This window comes from Schistocerca piceifrons, chromosome 5 (genome assembly GCF_021461385.2).
Source record: "Schistocerca piceifrons isolate TAMUIC-IGC-003096 chromosome 5, iqSchPice1.1, whole genome shotgun sequence".
NCBI classification, from domain to species: Eukaryota; Metazoa; Arthropoda; class Insecta; order Orthoptera; family Acrididae; genus Schistocerca; species Schistocerca piceifrons.
In genome coordinates, this window is record NC_060142.1 from 158,909,424 (window position 1) to 158,925,466 (window position 16,043).

The following is a 16,043-nucleotide window of genomic DNA, read 5'->3' on the forward strand; positions in this document are numbered from 1 at the left end:
ATAGGTGCTCAAAATCATCGACACTGATACGCTGTTCCACACAATGGATGAAAGAATTCAACACTGTTACCTGTGTCACATGCTGAAGTGAATTACAAGCAAGTACAATATGTTCCTGCTTGTTCTCTGGAGTTGCTGGAGTATCGTGATAAATGACATCTTTTATGCATCTCCAAACAAAAAAGTCGTAAGTCAGGAGACCGAGTAGGTGAGTTCAATCTTCCTCCACGAACAATCCATCCAGTAAGATATCTTTAGCTCAGAACACAGCCTGCAAACAAGATGATTCTTAGCATTACTAGGTTCATTTGGTTGATCCCTAGTAAGGGGATGACTGTAGCTATCAGCATTCAGCATCTTCAAGGGATACTTCATAGTTTCAGTCCCCAAAAGCCACTGGTGAGTGATAATGCTCCCACCTGTACATCAAGAGAATTTAAGGGATTATGTTTCTGCCATGGCATCTCTCATGTAATCACCATGTTGTACTATCCATAGCCTTTCTTCATTGAAAGGATTAACAGAAGCATTAAGATGGCTCTGATAATCACTCATGCTCTCAGAGGTGTTGAGATAAGTCAATGAATTGGCTTTCATTTGATTTCAGTACTGCCAACCATGAAGCACACAAGACCACTCAACACCATACTCATGTTTGCCCTCCCGCTCAATTCTCCCCTGTCCAATGTGTGGTCATTAAATGATTTGTTAGAGAATGCATTGATCCTATGGACATTAAGATGAATGGGAATGTGTGAGGAAGAACATCAGTCTTGAACATCAGAAATGAGTATACATTAAGAACTTCTGTATGCAAAGTAAAGGAGCAGAGGGAATAACAGGGAAAATGCTTCTCCATTTTCACAGGCTATGTGTGGTTGTAAACAGATTGTTGCGTATTAGCACCTTGCTCCAAGATTTAAAGACTAGTTGAAATATCAGGGCACATCTGAATCAATAATATGTAGCAATGTGGCAAGTAAAACTGTGGTAATGGAGAAGCAAGAGACTGGGGTTCCATCTCGATTTTTGCATTAACCTGGGCAGGTCGATATGTTTGTATTGATACTAATGGCCAGCGTTCATCCGTACAGTGCGCGGAGTTCCTATTTCTGGAATGAGGGGTCTCCTCTGGCACTGGCAAGAAGATGGGCTGGAGCGTGCATGCAGGGGGAGAGAGTGCTGTTATGGATGGGGATGACATGCACAATCTCAGGAAACCCTGAATACAATGCAGAGGGACAGGGGGAAGAGCTGGTTGCTGTCTGTATGTTGGCAATGTGTGATAAAGAATTGGATGAAGGTTGTTGCACGCTATGGGTCAACCTGTGGTGTGAGTAAGCCCATGTTTATGTAGACAGGCTGAATGCTTCTTGGTGCTCACTGACTGGCTGGCTATATCATTACGAACATCAGCTTCCAAATGATGCATTCCCTTCTGCCATTGTGTGTTTGGGATTCTGTGGCACTGTAACTTCTGGTGTCTGATTTCCTTTGTTTGTGATCCATTATAACTGATGAATACTGCATCAGTCTGCCTTGCCTAAAGTTAAACCTGTGATTAGCAAGGACTAGTAGACACCAATGCTAAACCCCCTATTTCAACTTCCAAAAGGCTGTTACTGTTACAATGTCTTTTAACTAGCACTTATGTCCTTAGTAAATTTAATCATGCGGCAGCCCTTGTTCTACACTGAATGGCTGTGTTCTTTAAGTTATGATCATCATTTATCAAAAAAAGCAAGGTACTTACCATTAGTAAACTTAATTTTCCTTAAATCATGCTCATGTTATTAAAAAGGTGAGGTGTTTGCCATTAGTAAATTTAATTGTTCAACAACTCTCACCTACATACTGAACAGCTCTGAGCTATTTTGTTTTGGTAAGGTGTTCTGGTAAAGCATATTCAGTTGTGCCTTCAGGTGTCTCAGAGGGTCATGAGCTTAAAGCTGACTGATTTTCCCGTTTTAGAACATTTGTATTTTGCTCTTGTTACGTGCCCTATTCTGAGGGGTGATAGGGGTGATGGGCCATATACACAGCAAACACCCAGTGGGAGTGTAAGGTGGTGTCACCTGGGTCCCAGTTGTGTGTGCTCGTTGGCGGGCTGGTTTAAGTCTAGTATTATTTATGTATTTTTTGAAATTATTTAAATAGATTTACTTTCTTAAAAGCTCTCTTTGGATTCACTTTCTTAATAGCTCCCTTGCCAATGAATATTGATTGATTTGGCAATGACGCCACTTGTTCTCAAATTTTATAAATGCTCGTGATTTTGGTGTTTTGACAAAAGGGTTTTTAAAATATTTTAAGAGTCTAAAATTTTCTTACAAGTGCATTTGTTGTAAAGGGTTTTGAAAAATTTCTGTGTCCTGAAAATCCTTGATTTTTTTTCCTAAAAATACATTCTTAAGAAATTTATTCGAGGGTTTGAAATTTCTGGAAGCTGCATTTTATTTTAAAAGAGTTTTTAGAATTTTTGAGAAGTTTTGAAACTTCGAGATTGCATTACTTAAAAGACATTCTTAAAAGTTTTCAAGGTTCTGTATCTTTCCTAAAATTGTATTTTTTTAAAAAAGAGAGAGCTGTAAAACAGTTGATTCTTAGTCACTTATTACATACATGTGTATACTGGTTGCGGCTATTGCCAAGTGTACTTGTTACTGGCATGTACATATTGGACATTGTGAGGAATAAACTTTTATTTATTTTTTTTTTTTCCTTCTATGGACTCAGTGGCCTCCACTCCAGGATTAAAAACTGCGTCATCCTAACTTTTCCTTTATTATGGCTGGAGGTAGGTGTAATGTTACTCAGGCACTGGAACTCTACAAAGGGCAATATCCTGGCAAGAACCCACTTCCTGATGGACGTTTTCTCGTCTTGTTGTGACACTTCAGGAAACGAGAAGTTTCAACTGAAGGCACCATAATCGTCGTAGAAATCACACAGACAAAGCCACCAAAGTTCTGTTGCAAAGTATCCACTCCGGAGCACACAACTGCTCGAACAGGAGATTGACAGTCCTAAAACTCGGTTGATAGTCCTCGATGTCGACGTACTGTGTAGCTATACTGGCTGAAAAATAGAGAGGTGGTAGTTCAACACTGACTACTTTAAACGATGTAGCCGATAATTGCACAGTTGCTTTTCACAGTTGTTTACTTTAACTGTTCACAATCCCCCCCCACTTCCCTTCCCAATAATACACAGTCATATGGCCAGTGCGCTATTGTTTAACTTTTGATAAGCTTCATTAATAGTTTGCATGCAAACATCAGCATACTGCTACAATAGTTTACTGTTGAACATCTATGAGCAGTAAAAACCTGATCACACATTTCACAGTCTTTCAAATAAATTGAACAGACACTGTCATTGTTTTAACACATGGCCTCTTGGTATAACACTTATTTCACAGTTAAGTTGATGCACTGTTGTTGATCTAACCAGCACGGGTTTTTCATCTGAAAATCGGCCGTCGACTGACTGTCACAGGACAAAAATCGGGCCTTTATATATCATCAAAATAATAGGCATTGAAACTATACCTGTTCAAAATTACAATTAAAAACAAATTACAATTAAAACGTAACTAATTAAATTAACTGAATGCACCGAAAAATTGGTTCTTTTTAACAGTCTCTTCTACCACAAGGGTTAAGCTGAATTAATTGTTTAAATGATGAAATTAACAGATACAGTTATGCAAACAATACTTTGGACAAAACTGGTAATTACTATGGAATTAATTAAGAGCTGGCTTTTCTAACATGTTTTTGAATAAAGCCAAATAAATACTTCAAGAATCCTGGTGATTCTTTTTCCAAATGTTTATACACTCCTGGAAATGGAAAAAAGAACACATTGACACCGGTGTGTCAGACCCACCATACTTGCTCCGGACACTGCGAGAGGGCTGTACAAGCAATGATCACACGCACGGCACAGCGGACACACCAGGAACCGCGGTGTTGGCCGTTGAATGGCGCTAGCTGCGCAGCATTTGTGCACCGCCGCCGTCAGTGTCAGCCAGTTTGCCGTGGCATACGGAGCTCCATCGCAGTCTTTAACACTGGTAGCATGCCGCGACAGCGTGGACGTGAACCGTATGTGCAGTTGACGGAATTTGAGCGAGGGCGTATAGTGGGCATGCAGGAGGCCGGGTGGACGTACCGCCGAATTGCTCAACACGTGGGGCGTGAGGTCTCCACAGTACATCGATGTTGTCGCCTGTGGTCGGCGGAAGGTGCACGTGCCCGTCAACCTGGGACCGGACCGCAGCGGCGCACGGATGCACGCCAAGACCGTAGGATCCTATGCAGTGCCGTAGGGGACCGCACCGCCACTTCCCAGCAAATTAGGGACACTGTTGCTCCTGGAGTATCGGCGAGGACCATTCGCAACCGTCTCCATGAAGCTGGGCTACGGTCCCGCACACCGTTAGGCCGTCTTCCGCTCACGCCCCAACATTGTGCAGCCCGCCTCCAGTGGTGTCGCGACAGGCGTGAATGGAGGCACGAATGGAGACGTGTCGCCTTCAGCGATGAGAGTCGCTTCTGCCTTGGTGCCAATGATGGTCGTATGCGTGTTTGGCGCCGTGCAGGTGAGCGCCACAATCAGGACTGCATACGACCGAGGCACACAGGGCCAACACCCGGCATCATGGTGTGGGGAGCGATCTCCTACACTGGCCGTACACCACTGGTGATCGTCGAGGGGACACTGCATAGTGCACGGTACATCCAAACCGTCATCAAACCCATCGTTCTACCATTCCTAGACCGGCAAGGGAACTTGCTGTTCCAACAGGACAATGCACGTCCGCATGTATCCCGTGCCACCCAATGTGCTCTAGAAGGTGTAAGTCAACTACCCTGGCCAGCAAGATCTTCGGATCTGTCCCCCATTGAGCATGTTTGGGACTGAATGAAACGTCGTCTCACGCGGTCTGCACGTCCAGCACGAACGCTGGTCCAACTGAGGCGCCAGGTGGAAATGGCATGGCAAGCCGTTCCACAGGACTACATCCAGCATCTCTACGATCGTCTCCATGGGAGAATAGCAGCCTGCATTGCTGCGAAAGGTGGATATACACTGTACTAGTGCCGACATTGTGCATGCTCTGTTGCCTGTGTCTATGTGCCTGTTGTTCTGTCAGTGTGATCATGTGATGTATCTGACCCCAGGAATGTGTCAATAAAGTTTCCCCTTCCTGGGACAATGAATTCACGGTGTTCTTATTTCAATTTCCAGGGGTGTATTTGTTTATAAGTCAACAACAGGATTTTTCCAAATGCTTATATTCATTTATAAGTCAACAATAGAATTTTAAGTTATGAAACAATTACTGATTTCATCCTATAACAAAAGATATTAATTAGGTATAGTCAAAATAAATTAGGAAATTGATGACATACACAAAACTAAGCACAAAATTAGATCTGGTGCTATATTCCTTATAAGTGAAAATGCAGATTATACTCAGATACAGAGTGCATTCCATAAGTAATGCGATCAATTTTCTTCTGACAAAACGGTACACCACAGCGTGTTGTAACCGGCTGGGCCAAGTGGAGGGGGGTGTTAGCTTCAAAACTCTCTGTCTGATTCGGCTGTGAGCTGCCAGAGAGTCAGGACGTGTGTTTCTATCAACCCCGTTTAGAGTTTATGTAACACGGCACAATAGATCATTCAGTAGAGCAACGGTATGCTATCAAATTTTGCATTAAACTTGGAAAGTCCGCCACCGAAACGTTTCAATTACTTCAGTATGTCTTTGGGAATGATTGCTTGCCAAAATCACACGTTTTCTAATGGCACAAGTCATTAATGGAGGGCCAAGAGGAGATCATCAACGAACCTCGCAGTGGACAGTCATCAACCACATGGGTCGACAAAAATGTGACGCATGTGCGTGAATTGTTTGAACTCTAACAGACGGCTGAGCCTGCAATTGATAGCACAAACTCTAAACATGTCAAAAACAACCATTTTCCACATTGTGACCGAAGATTTGAACATGAGAAAGGTGCGTGCCAAACTCGTCCCAAAAGTGTTGATCGATGAACACAAGCACATACGAGTGCTTCGGTGCCAAGAAATGTTGGAAATGTGTGAAAATGATACTAATTTTTTAAACTCGTTTATCACTGGTGATGAGTCATGGATTTTTGAGGATGACCCTGAGATGAAAAGGCAGAATTCAGAGTGGCACACTGCATCGTCGCCCCATCTCAAGAAGGCACGCATGAGCAAGTACAGAATCAAAACCATGCTCTTCTTTGACATTAGAGGCATTTTCCACCACGAATTCGTACCTACTGGGACTAGAGTGAACTCAGATTTCTACTTGGAAGTGGCTCAAAAGACTGAAAAAGAGGGTCTCGCGCTACCGAAGTGACATCAAGGACATGTGGACAGTTCACCATGAAAACGCCCCGAGTCACAACGCCTTCATTGTCAACGACTTCCTGGCCAGGACCAAGACCCCATTTGTTCCCCAGCTTCCCTACAATCCTGATCTGGCTCCCGCTGACTTTGTTTTGTTTCCTCGGTTAAAAGGACACATGAAAGGAAAACACTGGGACACGATTGAAAGCATCTACATCTACATCTACATACATACTACGCAATCCACCATATGGTGCATGGCGGAGGGTACTTCATACCACAACTAGCAACTTCTCTCCCTGTTCCATGCCCAAACAGAACGAGGGAAAAATGACTGCCTATACGCCTCTGTACGAGCCCTAATCTCTCTTATCTTATCTTTGTGGTCTTTCCGTGAAATGTAAGTTGGCGGCAGTAAAATTATACTGCAGTCAGCCTCAAATGCTGGTTCTCTAAATTTCCTCAATAGCGATTCACGAAAAGAATGCTTCCTTTCCTCTTAGAGACTTCCACCCGAGCTCCTGAAGCATTTCCGTAACACTCGCATGATGATCAAACCCACCAGTAACAAATGTAGCAGCCCGCCTCTGAATTGCTTCTTTGTCCTCCCTCAATCCGACCTGATAGGGATACCAAATGCTCAAGCAGTACTCAAGAATAGGTCGTATTAGTGTTTTATAAGCGGTCTCCTTTACAGATGAACCACATCTTCCCAAAATTCTACCAATGAACCGAAGATGACTAACCGCCTTCCCCACAACTGCCATTACATGCTTGTCCCACTTCATATCATTCTGCAATGTTACGCCCAAATAAGTAATCGACGTGACTGTGTCAAGTGCTACACTGCTAATGGAGTATTCAAACATTACAGGATTCTTTTTCCTATTCATCTGCATTAATTTACATTTATCTATATTTAGAGTTAGCTGCCATTCTTTACTCCAATCACAAATCCTGTCCAAGTCATCTTGTATCCTCCTACAGTCACTCAACGATGACACCTTCCTGTACACTACAGCATCATCAGCAAACAGCCGCACGTTGCTATCCACCCTATCCAAAAGATCATTTATGTAGATAGAAAACAACAGCAGACCTACCACACTTCCTGGGGCACTCAAGATGATACCCTCACCTCCAATGAACACTCACCATCAAGGACAACGTACTGGGTTCTATTACTTAAGAAGTCTTCGAGCCACTCACTTACTTGGGAACCAATCCCATATGCTCGTACCTTAGTTAGGAGTCTGCAGTGGGGCACCGAGTCAAATGCTTTCTGGAAGTCAAGGAAAATGGCATCCGTCTGATTCCCTTCATCCATGGTTCGCAAGATATCATGTGAAAAAGGGGAGTTGCATTTCGCAGGAGCGATGCTTTCTAAAGCCGTGCTGATGTATGGACAGCAACTTCTCTGTCTCAAGGAAATTCATTATATTCGAACTGAGAATATGTTCGAGAATCCTGCAACAAACCGATGTTAAGGATATTGGTCTGTAATTTTGAGGATCCGTCCTTCTACCCTTATTATATACAGGCGTCACCTGCGCTTTTTTCCAATCACTCAGGACTTTACGTTCGAGAAGAGATTCGTGATAAATGCAAGCTAAGTAAGGTGCCAATGCAGTAGAGTACTCTCTGTAAAACTGAATTGGAATCCCATCAGGACCTGGCGATTTATTTATTTTCAACCCATTCAGTTGCTTCACAACCCCAGGGATGTCTATCACTATGTCCCCCATACGGGAATCTGTAAGAGACTCAAATGGTGGTATGTTTGTATGATCCTCCTGCGTGAAACATTTCTCAAATGCTAAATTTAAAATTTCAACTTTTGTTTTGCTGTCTTCCATTGCCAGGCCAGACTGATCAGTGAGTGACTGGATGGAAGCCTTCAACCTGCTTACCGATTTTACGTAAGACCAGAATTCCCATGGATTTTCAGCAAGATCTTTTGCTAAGGTATGATGGTGGTAGTGGTTGAATGCTTTGCACATTGCTCTTTTTACAGCAGCACAAATCTCTACTAACTTTTGCCTGCCCTCATTCTCCCGATCTTTCTGGTACCGCGAGTGCAACTGCCTCTGCTTCCTGAGCATTCTCCGAATTGCGTTGTTAAGCCACGGTGGGTTTTTTTCCGTCCGTAACCAACTTTTTCGGCACATACTTGTCCAATGTGTGATTTACAATGTGTTTAAAATCTGCCCGTAATTCTTCCACGTCCATCGTACCGGAAGTAAATGAAGTCGATTCATTTACTAAGTTGGATGCTAACAACTGCTTATCTGCTCTTTCTGGTAAGAATACTCTCCTAGTCTTCTTGATCGACTTTTTATATTTCGTAACCATAGTCATAATGAAAATGTCATGATCCTAATCCCTGTCTCAACACTGACACTGTCGATGACGTCTGATCTGTTCGTGGCTACCAGATCTAAAATATTTCCATTACGCATTGGCTGTCGATTTAGCTGCTCAAAACAGTTTTCGGATAATGTGTTCAAAAGTAATTCACACGACGGCTTGTCTGTATCACCTGTAATGAATCCATAGACATCCCAGTCTATACTAAGTAGGTTGAAGTCGCCTCCGACTAATATAGCATGATGCAGGTACTTCTTTGATACAGAATGTAGACTCCCTTTGAATGATTCTAGAACTGTCATGGTGGAACCTGGTGGCCGGTAATAACACTCCACAATTAACTTTTATTTCCCCTAGCCCTGTTAAATGTGTCCAGATAACTTCACAATCACACTCTACTTCGAAATCAGTAGACACAATATTTTTGTCAACTGCAATGAAGACACCACCTCCTACAGTGACTAATCTGTCTTTCCCATACACGTTCCAACCCTCACTAAATATTTCAGAACTTCCTATCTCAGGGTTCAGCCAGGTCTCAGTCCCGAGAATAATTTGCACGCCACACGCTTCCTGGAGGGCAGTAAATTCAGGAACTTTATTCCGAACACTCTGAAAATTTACTGCTAATATCTTGATAGCTGATGTGTCTTTACACTGAGTGTGTCCTGATTTCCCTGCCTGCACGTCGACTGGTGAGTGTTCATCAGGACACCTCGCACTACTGCGTAGCCTAAAAAACCCCCACGTGCATGCCACAAGTACTCTGCTACCCGGGTAGCTGCTTCCTTTGTGTAGTGCACCCCTGACCTATCTAGGGGCATCCTACAATTCCCCACCCAATAGCGCAAGTCTAGAAATCTGCAGCCAAGACCATCACAGAGTCGACAAAGCCTCTGGTTGAGAGCCTCCACTCGGCTCCAAACCAAAGAACCCCGATCCACTCTAGGAACGATGCTGCAAATAGAGAGCTCTGCTTTGCACCTCGCGTGCAAGGCCAGCGGTCTTCACCAAATCCGCCAGCCGCCCGTACGAACTGAGGATCGCCTCAGAACCCAAGCGACAGGCATCATTGGTGCCGACGTGAGCAACTACTTGCAGACGACTGCACACCGTACACTCGATAGCCGCAGGCAAGGCCGCCTCCACATCTTAGATGAGGCCCCCTGGCAGACAAACTGAGTGCACTTTGGATTTCTTTCCAGCCCTGCATGCTTTTTCCCTAAGGGGCTCCATCACCCACCTAACGTTGGAGCTCCCAATAACCAGCAAGCTTTTGCCCCTGTGTGCCTGCTCGGGCCTGCTGAAGGAGCGGCCACCTGCCCACTGACAGAATGAACGGGTGAGGGCAGCTGGCCAGCCTCCACATTGGCCCTCCACCTCGAGCGACATGAATGCGTTGCAGTCCGCCACTCACCCTGAGGTGAGGGCGGCCCCAACGCGCCGGGTGCACTAGAAGGTGCCTCGGTGGCTGAGTCAGCAGATGCAGCAAGTGACACCTGGGGTGTCTCATGCGATGCGCCAGACCCTCTACCATCGCTGCACCTCGAGGCAGCAGCCTGAAGGTGGCTGACCGTGGCCAACAGCACGCTCAGCTGCTCACAAACCATGGCCAGTTCCTCCTGCGCCCACACACAGCACGCACACACCCTATCCATCCAGGCGCATGTTACATCATATCTGAAGGACATTCCAGAAAAGGCATTCCAGGATGCCTTCCAGGCTTGGAAACAACACCTCCAGAAGTGTATCGATGCAAGAGGGTGCTATTTTGAAAATTTTTTATTATTTGTATGAATACATTCAATAAGTGATTTTTTATGAATTTGGTCGCATTATTTATGGAACATACCTTTATGTAAATGATAATTAGTCAAAAGTGGAAAAAAAGGAATTTAAGGAGTCAGATAGCAAAACGAGAGGAAGTAAAAAGATCCCAGCTTGCTTTGTCACAAATCACAAGAAAAGAAAGGAAAAAAAAACAAAAACAAGAAACAAATAAATGGTTTGTGGCAGGGGGCTTAAATAATCCACAAACAGATTCACTGGACCCTGTCTGGTTGTAGTATTGGGCTTAGCTGCTCTGCATTGCTTACATCATTTCATGAACCTCCGGATATCAGTGACCTTTTCTATCGACGTTAGTTGTTCTTTAATTTTAAGTCTTGTTTTATGGAAGCCAAGATGCCCTCCACACAACGAATGGTGGAAATACTTAAGAACAGCAGGCACCAGACTCTCCTGCAGACAGATCTTAAATTTGCTATTTTGATGTGAGCAAAAACACTGAGTGGGGTAGCACAGTGGCTGGATTTGCATTTGGGAGGATGACAGTTCAAACCTGTGTCCAGTTGTCCTGAGTTCCCTAAATTGCTTAAGACAAATGCTGGGATCGTTCCTTCGAAAGGGCACGGCTGCTTTCCTTCTCCGTCCTTCACTAATCCGAGCTCGTGCTCTGTCTCTAATGGCCTCATTGTTGATGGGATGTTAAACACTAATCTCCTCCTCCATCCTTTGTGAGTGAAAACACAAGATCTCTCTTCCCAAACATTCAGCTTAATGTGTCAGTCATCTGGGTCTGCCTTCCCCTAATATGAACCATATCGAACTGAAAGGCACAGCACAATATGCAATACAGCTGGTCTTAATGGCGCCAACCAGTACGCAACTCAGAGCCTGGCTGTCAGTTTCTAATCAAAACTTCTTATGTTCTAAGCAGAACTTAAATCCTTACAATGCAAAGAGAACTGCCAGCACTTACAACTCATACACTGAGTATTTATTCCTGGCAGCAGACAATGCCTGGGCTGCATAACCCAAAGGCTGCACTCCCTGGTACTTTCCTGAAGGAGAACTGCTGCAACATCTGAATTAGGTGCATCTGTCTGCACAACAAAGAGAACATTAAAGTCAGGAATGCCCAATTCAGGAGCATTACTCAATGTTTGCTTTAAAGGAACAAAATCAACTTGTTGTGAGTCACCCCAAAGAAACCTTTCATTTTTCTTCCAGAGCTTGTTGAGGGGAGCTGCCAATTGAGCAAAGTTCAGGATAAATTTCCTAAAGAAAGTAACTGTCCCGATGAATTGTGTGATTCTCATTTTATTCCAAGGCACTGGAAACTCATAGATTGCCTGGGATCAGGTTTGATCACTGTTAATCCCTTTGGCAGATACAGTGTGTACCGAAAAGGAAATTTCTCTATAGACCACATTAACCTTTGAGGACTTAACTGTAAGCACAATGTCTCCCAGATGCCCCAACAAGTTGGCTTACGTGGTCCAAACTCTCACTGAAGCTAATACTATACACAACCACATCACCCAGACATATAAAAACTTTAATTTTAGATCCCCCAGGACAGCATCCAACAGACAAGACAAGACCACTGCATCTGTAGCCAAATCAAAGTGGACCCTTTTGAATTCAAAAAGGTTTTAATCAGTACAAAAGGCAGTTACAGGCTTGGAATCCTCAGTAAGGGATGTTTAGTAATAGGCCTGGTTAAGACCTAATACGCTGAAGGCTTTAGGCCCCACAAACCATGTAACACAATTGTGTAACTCTGGTAGTGGTACAGAGTCCATCACCACCTTCTTTTTCAATGTCTGATAGTTCACCGTTCTGCTTAGGGACTAAACATATCGGAGCTGCTTATGGCAAAACCAAAGGTGTAACTACACCATCATCTAACAACTGATTCACAATTTTACATAATTGTGAAAGTCTATATGATGTCTGAGGGACAGGGTTCTGGTCAGTTAACCAGATTTGATATATGATCTTATCCGTATCCCCCAAATAAGTTGTCAGGAAACCAATCAACAGGCCTTGAACTTAGGGAGATGCCCCACCTCAAACTTAGGTGTGTTAATGACAACACGACACATATTGGTGTCTCTACCATGAATACAAAACGTATATCTCTTTTAAGACTGAAATTTAAAATAAAATCTCTCCCCTCTCCATAGTCCAGAAGGCAGTGCACTCTCCAAGAAATTGCAACCCGACAACACCTTCACAGCGAACCCATTGATCACTAAAAACTTCATTGGCCATATCAAGTTGTGAATGTGGGGCTCAAATGGGGCCTACCCAACTACCTGTGATGGCTGTCCTGAAACTGAATGGCAGTCCTGGTTTATGGTGTGCAGGTCAGGCATCCCAGCGACTCAGTGGTATCTAAAATACCAGTTGTAATTGACCAGCGAAGCATTACTACTGGAACAAGTAGAGTGCACAAAGGTTCAGAGTCAAGGTCAGCACACATGCATGATAGACACAGCTTGGTCACTGTGCTTACCCTATGGCAGCCTAATGGCAGAGACGCATGACCACATGGGCACGTACCAACTTGACGGCATCAGCTGTTTGGGTGCCTATCCCTCGACACCCAACAATCCCTCATGAAATGTCCATTTCCCTGCAACAAAAAAATGCTCCATTCTGAATTCTCCGTGTCATTTTCTGGTCAGTCAATTCTACCTCATTTTCCAAGACCTGCCTCTCTGACTTTCCTGCTTTTGATCTCCATATGACATATTCTTGATCCCGACCACCAACGGAGGATTGTGGTTATTTGCAAATAATATTATAGAATTGTCTACGGGTTGCATACCCTCAAGAATACTACCCACTGCATCACTCTCCAAAATCTTGATCCAGAGGGCCATAACGGCTATTTGCACACCATTAACATATTCGCCTAGTGGTTCTTAAATGCTTGTGTTCTAAACTCGTATTGGTTCACCAATTCCTTCCTTCTACAAGTTGCTAAGTGTTCAGAGATAAATCTCTTGCAAAACCTACTTATTTTGTTCCCTCCCTTTGCATGTTTTCCAGAGCAATCCTACTCAATCGCTAAAGGAAAAGTAACTTGGAAAACAACACTACAAGAAAATTGCAAAACATCAGCTTGTTCTTGTAGCTTACCCATAAACCACAATAAGCGCACCACCTGGTCAGTGCTCTCTACAGATTACCCCCAAACCCCTTGATTAACAGCAGCTAATGGATGAGGTAATTTTAAAGCTGTTTACAAGGATGAAACCTTTGATTCATAGCCCAACAATCCACCTGTACTACCTTGTCCTCACCTTGCCAGTTAAAGAATAAAACTCGCTGTTGTACTGCTATTACTTCCCTTTGCAACATTTGCATTTCCAAGAACCTCTGAGGATCTTTATTAATTAAACATACGTCCCACACCTTATTAACTAAATTACCTGACAACTCTTGTCACCAAAAGATTTGTTTACAAGAGGGTGATGCAACTCTAAATGCTGGTACATCTTCTTGTCCATCAGCTAGTAGTGCCCTACATTTGGGAGGGTACATCCTAAACAGATGAGGCTGTTATGTTTACTGGTAAGCTCAATACAGCCTGTAGCTGCTGGCACAACTCCGTGATGCTGTTAATGTGCAATTCACACTGTAAGTTGTTTTTACTTGCTCCCATGATTTTACAGTCTGCAAGAGTATCAAATTACAATAAAATAGATCTAAAAACAAAGATGATGTGACTTACCAAACGAAAGCACTGGCACGTCGATAGACACACAAACAAACACAAATATACACACAAAATTCTAGCTTTCGCAACCAACGGTTGCTTCATCAGGAAAGAGGGAAGGAGAGGGAAAGACGAAAGGATGTGGGTTTTAAAGGAGAGGGTAAGGAGTCATTCCAATCCCGGGAGCGGAAAGACTTACCTTAGGGGGAAAAAAAGACGGGTATACACTCAGACACACACACACATATCCATCCACATATATACAGACACAAGCAGACATATTAAAAGGCAAAGAGTTTGGGCAGAGATGTCAGTCGAGGCGGAAGTGCAGAGGCAAAGATGTTGTTGAATGACAGGTGAGGTATCAGTGGCGGCAACTTGAAATTAGCGGAGATTGAGGCCTGGTGGATAATGGGAAGAGAGGATATATTGAAGAGCAAGTTCCCATCTCCGGAGTTCAGATAGGTTGGTGTTAGTGGGAAGTGTCCAGATAACCCGGACGGTGTAACACTGTGCCAAGATGTGCTGGCCGTGCACCAAGGCATGTTTAGCCACAGGGTGATCCTCATTACCAACAAACACTGTCTGCCTGTGTCCATTCATGCGAATGGACAGTTTGTTGCTGGTCATTCCCACATAGAATGCATCACAGTGTAGGCAGGTCAGTTGGTAAATCACGTGGGTGCTTTCACACGTGGCTCTGCCTTTGATCGTGTACACCTTCTGGGTTACAGGACTGGAGTAGGTGGTGGTGGGAGGGTGCATGGGACAGGTTTTACACCGGGGACGGTTACAAGGGTAGGAGCCAGAGGGTAGGGAAGAAGGTTTGGGGATTTCATAGGGATGAACTAAGAGGTTACGAAGGTTAGGTGGATGGCGGAAAGACACTCTTGGTGGAGTGGGGAGGATTTCATGAAGGATGGATCTCATTTCAGGGCAGGATTTGAGGAAGTCGTATCCCTGCTGGAGAGCTACATTCAGAGTCTGATCCAGTCCCGGAAAGTATCCTGTCACAAGTGGGGCACTTTTGTGGTTCTTCTGTGGGAGGTTCTGGGTTTGAGAGGATGAGGAAGTGGCTCTGGTTATTTGCTTCTGTACCAGGTCGGGAGGGTAGTTGCGGGATGCGAAAGCTGTTGTCAGGTTGTTGGTGTAATGGTTCAGGGATTCCGGACTGGAGCAGACTCGTTTGCCATGAAGACCTAGGCTGTAGGGAAGGGACCGTTTGATGTGGAATGGGTGGCAGCTGTCATAATGGAGGTACTGTTGCTTGTTGGTGGGTTTGATGTGGACGGACGTGTGAAGCTGGCCACTGGACAGGTGGAGGTCAATGTCAAGGAAAGTGGCATGGGATTGGGAGTAGGACCAGGTGAATCTGATGGAACCAAAGGAGTTGAGGCTGGAGACGAAATTCTGGAGTTCTTTTTCACTGTGAGTCCAGATCATGAAGATGTCATCAATAAATCTGTACCAAACTTTGAGTTGGCAGGCCTGGGTAACCAAGAAGGCTTCCTCTAAGCGACCCATGAATAGGTTGGCGTACGAGGGGGCCATCCTGGTACCCATGGCTGTTCCCTTTAATTGTTGATATGTCTGGCCTTCAAAAGTGAAGAAGTTGTGGGTCAGGATGAAGCTGGCTAAGGTAATGAGGAAAGAGGTTTTAGGTAGGGTGGCAGGTGATCGGCATGAAAGGAAGTGCTCCATCGCAGCGAGGCCCTGTACGTGCAGGATATTTGTGTATAAGGAAGTGGCATCAATGGTTACAAGGATGGTT